Raw genomic sequence first — 14,562 nt, forward strand, 5'->3', positions numbered from 1 at the left:
TAGGCGAGAGAGCCGATTTGATCAGGCGTTCCCTCAGCCGTCCGCACCGCGGCTTTATATATAAGGACGCTACGCGAGGAAGCAAGGCCCCAGTTCTCTCCAGACGCTGAATGACACGCCATCTGTGTCGGGAGCCGCGTCGCATCAGTGTCACTGCTACAAACAGCCTCGGGTGCCGTATTAAGTTACTAGAGATACGCGGAACCATGAAAACATTTCATGTGAAGTGTTAATTCTGGAATGATTTTCATTATCTAGCTTCAGTTTGCGGATTGTCGTATTTTCAAGTGCCGTCGCGGGACAGACATTCTACCAAATATTTAGCGTGGCGTTTGATGAAATATTTTCATCAAATTATGGTGAGCATTTTTTTAACATTTAATTCGGACATTTATAGTTGCATCAGCGCATTAGACTCTGAACTGCTCTGTTAGTTAGGTTATAGGGATACTTGTGGTTTTTATCAGTGAATTTCAGAATATACTCAACTATTTTGGAAACCCGTTTTTGATTAGAAATCCCGGACAATCTCCTAATTCCTCAGAGCTATAAGCTGCAGCTATAATAACATTCTCAGGTAAAGTGGGCACTAGGATCTCTAATTACTGGTTCCATGTTTTATTAAATCACTTTCTGGGTGCCAAAAAGTAAATAGAGAGCCAGTGTTGAGAACGGCGAAAGACAGCATTAACAACATTCTAAAAGCCAGAAACTGATTCAACATGCAAGCATTTATCCAGCAATCAGCAGATTTAATTAATTTTTACAAAAACTTAACCGCCGCCCCACAGTGTCCCCGACTGCGCACCCTCCGGCAGTCTTTTAATCTCCCAGGCACTTTGCCTTTGGTTTTATGCGACGATGCCTCCATGGCTGACGACGTTTTAAATTTTATCCGTGGTAGTCCTTTTAATGGTTCCATTTAGGGAGGTCCTGCACCTTTCCCTTTCTGTGTCTCTTGTCCTCGAATCTCTCATATTTGGTTGCAGATTTTAGTGTGTAGTCGGATGGTTGCCCCTTTCCCTTTTTTTGTTCTCATGGTCAGTCAACCAGTCTCCGGCCATCTTCTTTTCTTCTGTTTCTTTCTGTCTGGTGTTCATCTGTACTCTTCTTGTCTGTAGTGTTCGTTGCCGCATTTGTGTTCTTTCAGTACCTGGGGGGGGGCGGGGGGAGGAGTCTCCTTCCCCTTGGGGTTTTAACTGCTCCGCAAATTTTCGTCTCGCTTGTTTTTGGAATGGGGGCTGATGACCTTAGCTGTTTAGTCCCCCTTAAACATCCCAACAGCCACCACCACCACCACCACCACCAGGCCTAAGCAAAGAAGGTAAAGCAGAAAGGTGGAAGGGGTATATAGAGTTGTTGTTGTTGTGGTCTTCAGTCCAAAGACTGGTTTGATGCAGCTCTCCATGCTACTCTCTCCTGCGCAAGCTTCTTCATCTCCCAGTACCTACTGCAGCCTACATCCTTCTGAATCTGCTTAGTGTATTCATCTCTCGGTCTCCCTCTAAGATTTTTACCCTCCACGCTGCCCTCCAGTACTAAATTGGTGATCCCTTGATGCCTCAGAACATGTCCTACCAACCGATCCCTTCTTCCAGTGAAGTTGTGCCACAAACTTCTCTTCTCCCCAATTCTATTCAATATCTCCTCATTAGTTATGTGATCTACCAATCTAATCTTCAGTATTCTTCTGTAGCATCACATTTCGAAAGCTTCTATTCTCTTCTTGTCTAAACTATTTATCGACCATGCTTCGCTTCCATACATGGCTACACTTCATACAAATACTTTCAGAAACGACTTCCTGACACTTAAATCTATACTCGATGTTAACAAATTTATCTTCTTCAGAAACGCTTTCCTTGCCATTGCCAGTCTACATGTTATATCCTCTCTACTTCGACCATCATCAGTTATTTTGCTCTCCAAATAGCGAAACTCCTTTACTACTTTTTCTAATCTAATTCCCTCAGCATCACCCAACTTAATTCGACTAAATTCCATTATCCTCGTTTTGTTGATGTTCATCTTATACCCTCCTTTCAAGACACTGTCCATTCCGTTCAACTGCTCTTCAAAGTCCTTTGCTGTCTCTGACAGAATTACAATGTCATCGGCGAACCTCAACGTTTTTATTTCTTCTCCATGGATTTTAATACTTACTCCGAACTTTTCTTTTGTTTCCTTTACTGCTTGCTCAATATACAGATTGAATAGCATTGGGGAGAGGCTACAACCCTGTTTCACTCCCTTCCCAACCACTGCTTCCCTTTCATGTCCCTCGACTCTTATAACTGCCATCTGGTTTCTATAAAAATTGTAAATAGCCTTTAGTTCCCTGTATTTTACCCCTGCCACCTTCAGAATTTGAAAGAGAGTATTCCAGTCAACATTGTCAAAAGCTTTCTCTAAGTCTACAAATGCTAGAAACATAGGTTTGCCTTTCCTTAATCTTTCTTCTAAGATAATTCGTAGGGTCAGTATTGCCTCATGTGTTCCAACATTTCTACGGAATCCAAAAAGATCTTACCCGAGGTCGGCTTCTACCAGTTTTACCATTCATCTGTAAAGAATTCGCATTAGTATTTTGCAGCTGTGACTTATTAAACTGATAGTTCAGTAATTTTCACATCTGTCAATCTCTGCTTTCTTTGGGATTGGAATTATTACATTCTTCTTGAAGTCTTAGGGAATTTCGCCTGTCTCATCTCAGTTTATCCAGGTCCCATCTCCTTTTTCTTCAGTTTTAATCTACAGTTCATAACCAATAGATTGTGGTCAGAGTCCATATCTGCCCCTGGAAATGTCTTACAATTTAAAATCTGGTTCCTAAATCTCTGTCTTACCATTATATAATCTATCTGATACCTTTTATTATCTCCAGGATTCTTCCAGGTATACAACCTTCTTTTATGATTCGTGAACCAGGTGTTAGCTATGATTAAGTTATGCTCTGTGCAAAATTCTACCAGGCAGCTTCCTCTTTTATTTCTTACCCCCCCAATCCTTATTCAAATACTACTTTTCCTTCTCTCCCTTTTCCTACTCTCGAATTCCAGTCACCCACGAATATTAATTTTTTGTCTCCATTCACTACCTGAATAATTTCTTTTATCTCTTCATCATACATTTCATCAATTTCTTCATCATCTGCAGAGCTAGTTGGCATATAAACTTGTATTACTGAAGTAGGTGTGGGCTTTGTGTATCTTGGCCACAATAATGCGTTCACTATGCTGTTTGTAGTAACTTACCCACACTCCTATTTTTTTATACATTATTAAACCTACTCCTGCATTACCCCTATTTGATTTTGTATTTGTAATCCTGTATTCACCTGACCAAAAGTCTTGTTCCTCCTGCCACCAAACTCCACTAATTCCCACTATATCTAACTTTAACCTATTCATTTCCCTTTTTAAATTTTCTAACCTGCCAGCCTGCTTAAGGGATCTGACATTCCACGCTCCGATCCGTAGAATGCCAGTTTTATTTCTCCTGATAACAACGTCCTCTTGAGTAGTCCTTGCCCGGAGATCCGAATGGGGGACTATTTTACCTCCGGAATATTTTACCCAAGTGGACGCCATCATCATTTAATCATACAGTAATGCTGCAAGCCCTCGGGAAAAATTACGGCTGTAGTTTCCCTTGCTTTCAGCCGTTCGCAGTACCATAACAGCAAGGTCGTTTTGGTTGGTGTTACAGGGCCAGATCAGTCCATCATCCATACTGTGCCCCTGCAACTACTGAAAAGGCTGCTGCTCCTCTTCAGGAACCACACGTTTGTTTGGCCTCTCAACAGATACCCCTCCATTGTGGTTGCACCTACGGTACGGCTATCTGTATCATTGAGGCACGCAAGCCTCCCCACCAACGGCAAGGTCAATGGTTGATTGGGGGGGGGGGGGGGGGTTATATAGAGTACAAGGACAATATACTTGAGGGCAGTGTTATGGAAATGTAAGAGGACATAGATGAAGATGAGATGGGAGATATTATTGCGCATGAAGAATTTGACAGAGCACTGAAAGATCTAAGTTGAAACAAGGCCCTTGGAGTAGACAACATTCCGTTAGCACTACTGAAAGCCTTGGGAGAGCCAGCCATGACAAAATTCTTCCATACAATGAGCAAGATGTATGAGAAAGGCATAATACCCTCAGACTTCAAGAAGAATATGATAATTCTAATTTTAAATTAAGCAGGTGCTGACAGATGTGAAAAATACTGAACTATCACTTTAATAATTTAATGTTACAAAATACTAACACGAATTCTTTACAGAAGAAGAATGGTAAAACTGGTAGAAGCCGACCTCAGGGAAGGTCAGTTTAGATTCTGGAGGAATGTAGGAACACTGGATGCAATACTGACCCTATGACTTTTCTTAGCAGATAGGTTAAGGAAAGGCAAATCTACATTTGTAGACTTAGAGAACACTTTTGACAATGTTGATTGGAATATTCTCTGTGAAACCCTGAAGGTATCAGGGGTAAAATACAGGGATTGTAAGACTATTTACAACTTGTACAGAAACCAGACAGCAGTTATAAGGGTCCAGAAGTGTGAAATAGAAACAGTGGTTGAGAAGGGAGTGGCACATGGTTGTAGCCTATATCAGATGTTATTCAGTCTGTACATTGAGCAAGCAGTAAAGGAAACCAAAGAAAAATTTGGAGTAGGAATTGAAATCTAGGAAGAAGAAATAAAAACTTTGAGATTTGCTGATGACATTGTAATTTTCTCAGAGACAGCAAAGAACTTGGAAGAACGGTTGAACAGAATAGACAGTGTCTTGAAAGGGGGATTTAAGATGAACATCAAGAAAAGCAAAACCAGCTTAATAGAATGTAGTTAAATTAAATCAGGTGATATTGAGGGAATTAGATTAGGAAATGAGGCACTTGAAGTAGTAGATGAGTTTTGCTATTCTGGTAGCAAAATAACTAATGATGCCTGAGGTAGAGGGGTTATGAAATGTAGAGTGGCAATGGCAAGAAAACCGTTTCTGAAGAAGTTAACATTGGGTATAGATTTAAGTATCAAGAAGTCTCTTCTGAAAGTATTTGTATGGAGTGCAGCCATGCACGGAAGTGAAACATGGACAATAAATGGTTTAGATGGGAAGAGACTAGAAGCTTTTGAAATGTGGTGCTACAGAAGAATGCTGAAGATTAGATGGGTAGATCACATAACTAATGAGGAGGTACTGAATAGAATTGGGGAGAAGAGGAATTTGTGGCACAACTTCACTAGAAGAAGGGATCCGTTGGTAGGACACATTCTGAAGCATCAAGGGATCACTAATTTAGTATTGGAGAGAAGCATGGAGGGTAAAAGTGGTAGAGGGAGACCAAGAGATGAATACACTAAGCAGATTCAAAAGGATGTAGGTCGCAGTAGTTACTCAGAGATGAAAAAGCCTGCACAGCAAAGAGTAACATGGAGAGCTGCATCAAACCAGTCTTCGGACTGAAGTCCACAACAACAACAACAATATATACCACAAAATACATAACAAAAGCAATAGTATAGATAAAGATATAACATTAACAAAAGTAGCAGAACCAGAAAAAAAGAAATATATTACTTTACCATATTATGGTACCATATCAGACAGAATAGCCGATAATTTTCATAAAACTAATGTACAAATCAGATTACACTGAAATAACAAGTAGAGACAGTAGTCAGACACACCACCAACAAAATAAAACCATTTACACTATCAGGGATTTATAAAATCAAATGTGGAGAATGTGAAAGTTTCCATGTGGGGCAGACAGGCAAATGTTTGTAAGCATGGCCCTAATTTGTACTGCTATGGAGGAGTCAACTTGTGTGCTCAGGGTCCACTTTTCATGTAATATGTTTTTATGACATATGGATTACATACTCAGTTACTGTTGCATCCATTTTCCATTTCATATGGCTTTATTATGAATGGTTTACATGTCCAGCCACTTTTACACAATCTGATGATGCCTCAAGAGGGTGAAATACGTCACCGATATTAAATAACTTTGCGACCTAGAAAGTTTTTATTCTAAAATAATTTGAAACTTGTTGCTGTAGCACCCTACCATAACCGAATAGAAAAATTTATATTTTTACAACTTGCTACAGAGTGTATAGGATATCCAGTCTAATGGACCTTAAGTTGAGCACGAAGTGTGGGTGTTCGTGGGTACCTGACAGACATTCATTGACCCCTCTCTCTCTCTCTCTCTCTGACAGGATGAAATCAAACTTTTTAAAAATCTTCTTGATTAAAGCATTAAATCTACTGGTTGGATCTCTATTCAATTTTGTAATATTATTAGCAGCAATAAAGTATTGTACCTTATTAACATAATCATTCTTATTTATAACAACTATAGTAACACCCTCTGCTTTCACAGCAATAGCTTTGTTTATTGTTAATTTCATATTAATTTCACATATGGCGAGATTGTATTGCATATTATTATGATACGTCTTTTTTATGTTTTATTTGTTCTGCAATAACCCTAGCCACTTTGTTAGAAATTCTGTATTTTCCATGGACTGGTAACTAGGCCGTATCTAGAGTGACTTTTGTGTCGACAGTAATGTTTTTTAAATTCATGGTAGGTGCAACATTGTATTTCAACCCTTTGTTTAAAATGTTCATTTCAGCTGTAGTAAAGGTACCGTTATTAAGGTTGGCTACATGCTTAAAAATTTTAAAATGGCAGTCAGTGTGATTAGATCTAAATCTAGTGTTGTTTTTCTGCAGATGTCTTAATTTGTCAAGCTTGCAAGCATGTCTTGTCTCCATTTCATCATTAACAATGTGTATGTAGTCATGAATTAATTTATAAACTGAGTTAAGCTGTAGTGAACTAATTTCTCTCCCTAATGCCATATGGGTCCGATACAGTTTCATGTTGTGCTCTTGGATTTGTTTAAACTTACCTTGTATTTCACATTTTAGACGGATTAGTTCACTATATGGGTTAACATGTTTTGCAACACTAGAGTCTGAATTTATCTGAACACATATACATTTGGGAGTCCCTCTGTGCATCAGACATTGTTTACTGAAACTAATACCTTCTACAAATTTCACCATTTTTCCTCAAGTACATTGAAATATTAGTAGTACACCCTCGTCCTTGTCAGGCAGCATGTCCAATAATTTCTTTTAATGTGGGTCCACTGCAAGTATATTTGTTTTAAAAATGAACTCATATTTCTTTCAAAAGCAGGGACAATAATCAGACACACCATGCACAAAGAAAAAACATGTACACACTGAGAGATTTATAAAATCAAATGTGGTGAATGCGTAAGTTTCCATGTGTGGCAAACAGGTAGATGTTACTCCACCAGGTTTAGAGAGCACATAAACATAAGCATGAACTGTAAATCTTCACTTAATATACCTCTATGAAACTACAATCACAACATCAGCAGCATTGAGAAATCTATGGAGGTTCTACATAAGGTAGTGAAAAGCAGATGAATGAATACTCTAGAAGAAATTGACAGAAAGACCACATTGCACACTGAATAAACAAACATACCTCAAAATATTTTTTTCCAATTGTTTTACACATTTACTCTAATATATTATCAATGCACACATTTAGTGTCAACCTGTCATGATAATTACAATCCATTTCAGTAATGAAATGAAATACTGACTAGTGTTGCTGAATAGTTGTTCTCTGATGTGCATACTACATTGTTATCTCTACTTGATCTACACCAACCTGTATGTCAAAATCTTGTAAGTATATGAATGCCAATAGACTACATAAGTGGTTATACATACTGTTATTCCCACAATACATTGTTCTCATGAGGCTGTATTATGTTTTGTACATGCTAAGTCATTCTTCCCTGGCAGGCATTCAACCTCTGCTATGGTGCCCAATAACAGAGCCCTCTCCCACAAAACGTGCACATACAGGCAGAAATGCTCCGGATGACAGAAAAAAGGTTTGGATGAAGACCTTGTCCCTTCGACTGCTACTTGGAGGAGGGGATGGTGTTTGGCATTGTCCATTGGGATGGCGCTAGAGGTGAGGGCGCAGAGGGTTCGCCTCTGATCCTCATGTATGCAAAAGATAGTGCCGATGCACCTGTGGGGAGTCATAGGCAGCCACCAATGGTGCCAGCCCTGGGGCCTCATGTCACTGCAAGGCGGAGCAGAAAATGGCGGCAGCAGGTGTAACGCCTGTGTTCAAGGCCAGGGTTGCTTGTGGTGGCAGCACTCGAGCCCCTTCTGTGTCTGGACAGACATAATTTGCCACCGTGGGTCTTTACTACCATTACCGGCATTCAAGCTGTAGTGGCCCCATCGGAACAGGTGTGGGTGGTGCATAACACTGGGGCAGCCGGGAGGTGGCTGCTGAAGGGGATGGCATCAGAAGATGAAGTAAGGTCCACAGTTGCTGCCTGTGGAGCAGCTCAGTGTGGCTACAACCAGCACTAAATGTGGTGGGACAGGTACTTAGAAACAGGGTGAGGGCCGATGTAGAGCCAGAGAATTCGACAGCTTTCACCATTTTCTGCTTAAAAGTCTGAACGAGACGATCCGCTTCACCATTAGAGGAAGGATGGAATGGAGAGCTGAGAATGTGTTTTAAGCCACTGGCCACACGGAACTCTCTGAAGGCATGACACCATGAATTAGGGCCCATAATCAGAGACCAAAGTGTGAGGTAACCCTTCGATGGCCAAATAAATGAGGGTGTCATTGTTGTGGTGGATGCATTGCCCACCACATACAGGTACTTGGAGTAGGCATCCATGATGAGCAACCACTTTGATCCCAAAAACGGACTTGCAAAATCGACGAGGATGTGGTTCCCGGGAGTGCGGGGTGTACAACAGGGTGAAAATAATTGTGGGAGTGCCACTTGGTGCCGGGCCCACAATGTGCAGCCATGGACTGTTCTGTCAATTTTGCCACCGATACCCAGAAAGTACACATGTCAGTGAGTCAACACCTCCTTGTGTGTCATTCCCAATGTGGGTCATTCCCCATTGTCACTGGTGCAGTAAGCTCATGACTCAATGCTGCAATTCAGCTGGGACGATTACCTGATATGTGTCGGTCTTAGTATCCAAAAGAATGGCATCATCGACAAGTTTCTAGATGCGGTTGCCAACCACTGAGTGTGGCAGGTTAGTCAACCAGGGCTCTTGTACTGGAGGGCCTGCCGCAAGGTGAGGTCCCAGCGTATTGTGGTGGTGACACCTACAGCTCTAAAGGGGGAACTGTCCAACATAAGTTGCTGTGCAGTATCGATGTGGAAGCAGAGGACCTCCTGTTGGTTGAAACCAGGGATTGGGCCAGTGGGTAGATGAGACAAAGTGTCGCTGTTGGAATGTTGTGCCGTGGGCTTAAACCGGATGGTGTAACTGTATGCACTCAGGAACAATGTCCAACACTGGCACTGAACTGTTCACTCCATGAGCTTGTATCAGGGTCCAACTAATGTAACCAACAGCTTGTAATCTATAATTGGCGATAACTTTGCCCAAAACAGAGAGACATGAATTTTTTTCAGGGCAACCACTATCACCAATGTCTCCTTTTCGGTCTGTGAGTAGTTCCACTGTGCAAGAGTGAATGTCTTGAATGCATATGCCATTGGCTGTTTGGAGCCATCCTCATTCCTGTGGGCCAATACTGCCCTGATGTAACAGGCAGATGTGTCGGCCGCCAGACCTAAGGGACGTTGAGGAGAGAGAATCGTGAGACACGAGGTAGAGTTCAGTATGGTTTTTAACTGGCCAAACCCTGGTTACAGCCAGGGGTCCAGTTGTAGCATACTCCTTCCTAAGCATGTGATTGAAGAGTTGTGTAATGTGAGCTGCATGGGGTAGGAACTTGGAGTAATAATTGACTTTGTCTAAAAACACCTGCAGTTCAGGTAAGTTCCTTTGGTGGGGAATTAAATCAATGGCAGTGACATTCATTAGTTCTGATTCATACTGTGGTGAGCCAGTGCCCCAAATACACCACTTCTGGTTGAAAAATCTGCACTTTTCTGAATGAAAATGCAGCCTTGTATCCTGCAGAGTTGTAAAGGGGGTGCAGAGGTTATACAAATGCTCCTGGCAGGAGGGTCCTGTGACAGTGAGATCATCCAGGTAATTCACCGGAGCTGGAATGTGCTGTATTGCAGGGGGCAAGGCAGTGCTAAATGGTAGCTGCTTGTACTTACACAATCCAAAAGTTGTGTTGAGTTGTCTCATCTAAGCACAACTGAGGGTAAGGATTGGCAATTCAATCTGTAAGTAGTTACCCTCCTCTCCTCTCCTCTCCTCCTCCTAGCAAGGTTGGTGAGGAGGTCTTTCATCTGGGGAATAAGATACATTTGGACCTGTGACTGAGCATTAACCATAACTTTCAAATCCTCACATAGTCTAAGAGAACCATTGGGCTTTCTGATAATGACCAGATGGGGTGGCGCACACAATAAATTGCACAGTATTGATAATTCCAGCAGTCTTGACAATATCAAGTTCCTGGATCACAGCAGTATGTAAGGCAAACAAATTGGGTCTGGCAACGTAAAAACAAGGTGTGGTGCGTGGCCAAAGGGTGATGCGTGTCTGAAAATCTTAGGTGCACCCCAAATCTGGCCTAAATAGAGATGCAGATGCTGAGCAAAAAGAGATGCAGATGCTGAGCAAAAAGAGACACAGATGCTGAGCAAAGATCATCCAGTTCCTGGGAAGATGACAGGTAGGGGGGGTTATGAACTTGACACTTCATCGGAGATAGAAAACCCAAACAGTGTAAAAGTGTTGAGGTCAAAAATGTTAGTATCCAATGACTGGTCGGCCACAAATAATGTTATGAGCTGTGTAACATGTTTGTAGGCTGCTGTAATGAAGAACTGTCCACAAAGGGGAACAAAACTGTCCCTGTCGGACACCAAATGCCACAACGACACAGACAACTTGGGCAAGACCAATCATGTATGCTCTGCTAGATTGATCAAACAAATCAGCCCCCTTGTCCACCTGAAAAGAGACATCCTCATTAAAAATGAGGAGCTTGACAAATAACTTTCACATGAAAGGGTCATCCAGTGTGACTACTGACTGCAGTGCATGTATGGTGTCCTGATGCCCTCGTAGGGCAGGAGGACAGCAGCGGGTTGTGCGGCTGCGACACACAGATCAAAGATGACCCTCTTTGCTACAAAGCATCCAGGACCCCAGCTATGTGCACAGTCCATCGACGAGTGAGTCGAGAAACAGTGTTGGCACAAAAAGAGTAATGCTTGTGACTTGTGACACAGTGCAACCGGAGGCTCAGGTCTAAATCTACATACATAATCCACAAGCCACCATACAGTGTGTGACAAAGTGTGCCCTTTATTGCTGCTAGTCATTTTCTTTCCTGTTCCACTGACAAACAGAGTAAGGGGGAAAAAATGTCTATATGGCTCTGTATGACCCCTACTTTCTCTATGTGATATTTATTTTGGCGGCAGTAGAATCGTCATGCAGTCAGCTTCAAAACTTTGTTCTGCAAATTTTCTCAACAGTGTTTCTCCAAAAGAATGTCACCTTCCCTTCAGGGATTCCCATTTCAGTTCCTGAAGCATCTTCATAACACTTGTGTGCTGTTCAAACCTACCGCTAAAAAACGCAGTGCCCGTCTATGAACTGCTTCGATGATCTCCATTAATCTGACTGGTACAGATCCCAAACAGTGAAGCAGTACTCAGGAATAGGTTGCACTCGCGTCCTATGTGCAGTGTAGTTTACAGATGAATCACGCTTTCCCAAAATTCTCCCAATAAACCAAAGTCAACCATTTGCCTTCCCTGTCACAATCCTCACATGTTCATTCCATTTCATGTCACTTTGCATTGTTATGCCAAGATATTGAAACAAGTTTTTTTTTCCTGTTCAACCACATAACTTATGTTGTTCTACATTTTGAGCTAGCCGTCTCTCATCAGACTGACTAGAAAATTTCTCTAATTCATCTTGTATCCTCCTACAGTCAGTCAACTTCAATACCTTCTTGTACACCACAGCATCATCAAGTGAAATTGTTTTGTCGTCATATATTCTTCCAAAGATCTCAATAATTATGAGGGAATGTTGTCTACTCCAGGTGCCTAGTTTTGACTTTGTTTTTTCTGTGCTCTTTCAAATTATTCTCACAATATCTTATCTCCCACCTCATCTTCGTCTACTTCCTCTACTCTTTCTATAATGTTCTCAAGTTTATTTTCCAGGTATAGAATATTTGTATATTCCTTCCACCTGTCATTTTTCCTTTTTATGCTTAGTACCACATTGCCGTTAGGGCTCTTCATATTTGTACAGTTGGTTTTCATTTCTCCAAAAGGTCTCTTTCATTTTTATTTAAAAGCCATCTATCTTTCCCATAGACATTAGTGTTTTTAAAGCTTGGTATTCCTCCTCTAGCCATTCCTGCATTGCCATTTTGTTCTACTTTCTGTGAATCTAATTTGCTTGGTGATTGTATTCCCTTTTTTCTCCTTCACTTGATGCAGTTCTGTATCTTGTTTTCAACAATTAAATTTAAAATATGGCATATTATCCAAAGTTTTTGACTGGTCCTTCTCATTTTGCCCTTTTGATTCTCTGTTGCCTTCACTACATCTTTCAAAGCTTCCCATTTGCCTTCTGTTGAAGTCCTTTTCCCTGTTTCAGTCATTTGTTATGTAATTCTCTCGATGAAATTCTCCATAACCAGTAGTTATCTCAGTTTATTGATGTCCCACATCCTTGATTTCTTACCTTTCCGCTGTTCCTTCAGTTTCGATCCACTGTTGGAAACTGGTAAATTATGGCCAGAGTCTCCAAATTCCTCTGGAAATTTTTTAAATGAACATGCTGCCTTTTGACTGTATTATTGTTTATTTAATTACAACCTAGATTTCGGCCTTTTATGCTATTTTCATGTGATTTAGTTTATGTCATTAAGATGTAGTGCATGACGTGTTAATAACATACACTAAATCACTTGAAAATGGCATAAAAGGCCAAAGCCTAGGTTGTAATTAAATAAACAACAATACAGTCAAATGGCAGTGTGTTTGTTTAAAAATTATTATATGACTGTTGCTCAGCAACATCAAAAACTGTCCTCTGGAAATGTTTTGTAGTTTAAAATCTGGTTTCGGAATCTTTTTATTGCAATTGTGTAATGTAGCTGAAGCCTTCCAGTGTTTGTAGCTCTCTTCCACGTATACAACATTTTTTCAAGATTCTTAAAGCAAGCTTTAGCAGTGATTAAATTGTGCTCTGTGCAGAATTTTACCAGGTGGCTGCCTCTTTCATTCCTTTCCCACAGTCCATGTTCTCTTGCTATTTTTCCTTCTCTTCCTTTTTCTACTGCTGATTTCCATTCCCCTATCAAAATTTAATTTTCATCTCTCTTAAAAATATGAGTATTTTTCTTTATCTTATACATTGTTTCAATCTGTTCATCATATGCAGAGCTAGTAGATATGTACTAGCTTTGTGGGTGTTGGCTTTGTGTCTGTCTTGGCTATGGTAATGTGTTCATTATGCTGTTCATAGTAGCTTAGTCACTTTTCTATTTGCTTATTCATTATTAGACCTTCTACTGCTTTACCACTATGTGATTGTTTGTTGATAATCCTATGCTCACCTTACCAGAAGTCCTGTTCTTCCTGCCACCCCACCTCATTAAACAGCTTGTCCATTTCTGTTTTAAAGATTTAACATTCCATATTTCATCACATAGAATGTCAGATTTATTTTTCCTGATGATAGCATCCTGCTGAGTAGCCCCTGCCTGGAGATCCAAATGGAGGCCCACTTTACTTCCAGAATATTTTGCCCAGGAGTTGCAAGTAAGAAAGGTACCCCCTCCAGCATGTCTGTGTGTTTCCCCCATTTGCATTCTTATTCCAGTCTTCAATCACTTGAAATAAGAAGTGTCTGAATATACATGTGACAGGCTTAAAAGGCTGTCTTAAGTTGGCACATATGTTGCATCATACCACTTTGTACACAACTCGCTTTGACCCCATGTCTGTTGGCACTTAAGTCATAAAAATTCCTTAACAAGAATAGGAAAGTGCACAAGAAAAATCAAAACTCGTATCAAACTCACTAGCAGATTACAGGTGTGAATTATATCCAGTGTGGCCAAATAAACCATGTTGATGACACATGTCTATCTTTGTAGCTATCATTTCAGCATGGCGATGCTACTTTGAATCACGGCCTTAGTGAAAGTGACACTGTGACTTGTAGTCCGTTCATCATAAGAATAAACCGCATGTAAACATTGGGCTATGTATTCTTCCGCATTTGCTGCAACCTCATTTTTTTCTGGACAATGTGAGGCGCAAAAAGATGCTGTAATAATAAAGGAATAATAATAATAATAATAATATGCAATAATCTGAGAGATGCAACAATGACAAAACAGATAAAGATATAGGTAAACATCTCTCAGTTGCTAACTTATTATAGTTATGTATGAATTTTGGTGTGAATGCTGCAAGCTCTATGTTACCAAAACCTCAAGACCACAAACACTATGTTTGACTGGAC

At 40.6% G+C, this 14,562-nt stretch overlaps 1 protein-coding gene across 1 annotated transcript in view; it reads left to right on the forward strand.

The window, feature by feature from the left end:
* The window catches only part of LOC124722918 (formin-binding protein 4-like), a 252,502-nt gene that overhangs the window by 132,874 nt on the left and 105,066 nt on the right, over window positions 1–14,562 (forward strand). The window lies entirely within an intron of this gene.

The sequence above is a fragment of the Schistocerca piceifrons genome, chromosome X (assembly GCF_021461385.2).
Source record: "Schistocerca piceifrons isolate TAMUIC-IGC-003096 chromosome X, iqSchPice1.1, whole genome shotgun sequence".
NCBI classification, from domain to species: Eukaryota; Metazoa; Arthropoda; class Insecta; order Orthoptera; family Acrididae; genus Schistocerca; species Schistocerca piceifrons.